The sequence below is a fragment of the Lolium rigidum genome, chromosome 7, assembly GCF_022539505.1.
Source record: "Lolium rigidum isolate FL_2022 chromosome 7, APGP_CSIRO_Lrig_0.1, whole genome shotgun sequence".
NCBI lineage: Eukaryota > Viridiplantae > Streptophyta > Magnoliopsida > Poales > Poaceae > Lolium > Lolium rigidum.
Window position 1 is genome coordinate 320,425,696 of NC_061514.1, and position 1,850 is coordinate 320,427,545.

General features: G+C 38.3%; 1 pseudogene; it reads left to right on the forward strand.

Moving 5' to 3' along the window:
* Positions 1 to 436: 436 nt before the first annotated feature.
* Positions 437 to 935, forward strand: LOC124673260 (annotated as a pseudogene).
* The last annotated feature ends 915 nt before the right edge of the window (positions 936 to 1,850 follow it).

Genomic DNA, 1,850 nt, shown 5'->3' on the forward strand with positions numbered 1-1,850 from the left:
TGACAAGTTATTCATGTGTAGAACAATGTTCTCTTTGTCTTTTAATATTATTTTTTGACTTTTTTCTTATCCTATTATATGCAAATATAGATTTTCTGGTCTTCCCGTCCTGAGTAATAATAAATTTTGCACACGTCTTGCAATAGCAACATCTAATTATTTGAGCTTCCTACCAGATCTAGCATATATTTCCATCAACTGATATGTACTTGAAGTGCATGCTTAACTTCTAGATTATTTTTAAGAATTATTTCTTATGATTTTGCAACTAAACTTGCTCACTGGATATTCATGCACAACGTTTCGGATACTAATTTTGATTATGATTTTTTTTGTTTATTTTTATTGAGAATACCCTATAACTATCACCTTAGATGCATTGCATGGATCGGAAATAACAAATATATGTATTCTTTTGTAGTTTGTTTAGCCGATCATGACATCCTACGTTGAAGGATCGCCGGTTAAGGCACTTATTGTTGAGGATTCGGCTGTTGAGACCATGATTATCTCCGCCATGCTGCGTAAATTCAACTGCGAGATTACTACGGCTAAGAATGGGAAAGAAGCAGTGCAAATGTTCCTCGAGGGGAAGAAGTTTGAAATTATTTTTTTGTGACAAGGACATGCCCGTAATGTCTGGGCTCGAGGTATTAGTTTTCCGTTTCTTCCATGTGGAAAAATAGCTATTTATTTTTGCTGAATAGTTTGCTTGAAAATGTACTTCTTGTGTTATTTGGTAGGCAATTGAGAAGATCCGTGCTTTGGGAGAAATTCATGTGAAGATTGTTGGAGTATCAGTTGGCGATAATGCCCAAGAGGCGTTCATGAGGGTCGGCGCTGATGAATTTCTGCCCAAACCATTGGAGCTTGATGTTGTCGGGGCTATAATTCAAGAGATCATCAAGAAGAAGAAGAATAACGACACTGTCTAATCCTAGCCAAGTGTCCTAGATAAATAGAGGGAATAATATGTTGAGCTCATATGTGTATGAGCATGCCTGCATTTTCGTATTTCTCTAGTTTTATCGTATTGTCGTCTTATTTCAAAAATCATGTTAAAGATTGTCTTTAGCAAGAAGGACAAGGGAGGCTACCAATAATTAGATTGTATCCATGTAATATGTATCTCCTTCAATTTGAATGCATTAACTTTGGATTACATGTTATGTGTAAGGTTCCTAGAAATCTACAAAAAAACTCAATGGATTTGGAATTAAATTAGGGATCTAGTTCGTTGGGGTCTCCTCCCTCTTGGAGAACCAGAGCTTTTGCCAATCCGCCCACGCCTTCTTCGGCATCTCAAAGTCGACGAATGATTCACCGGCATTCACCTAGGAGGTGATGCTGCTGACGACGACTAGAGACCTCTTCAGCTTCTTGCGCAACACTCGCTCGTGGAAGATTGTTAGATAGAGGGGGAAGTACGGCGGGCATCCTAGATAGCACTCGTAGAGTAGTGGCGGAGCTGCCATGCAACAATTGGGTTCATCTGAACCCAATAAAATCAGTCAAAACTTCATTGTATTAATATGTGATATTGCTAATTATTGGAAGATTATAGATCAACACCAAGAGCTGAACCCAATGAATTTTGCCTCTAGCTTTGCCCCTGTTGCGGAGGGTCACGAAATAGGCTGATTTCTGAAGGATTTGTGTTTCCATATCCAATATTTGGATGTTGTAGAAGGCAAGTGTAATATCCCAGGTATTGGGGTTACTAAAATAGAGGAAACAGATGTGTGCATTGCATTCATGCATAGAAAATCTGGGGAATTTTCGCGATTTAAAGTAAAATAGTCACAGTAACTGAAGTTTCACTTGACCTTGGTGGAATTGAAGTAGCTCAT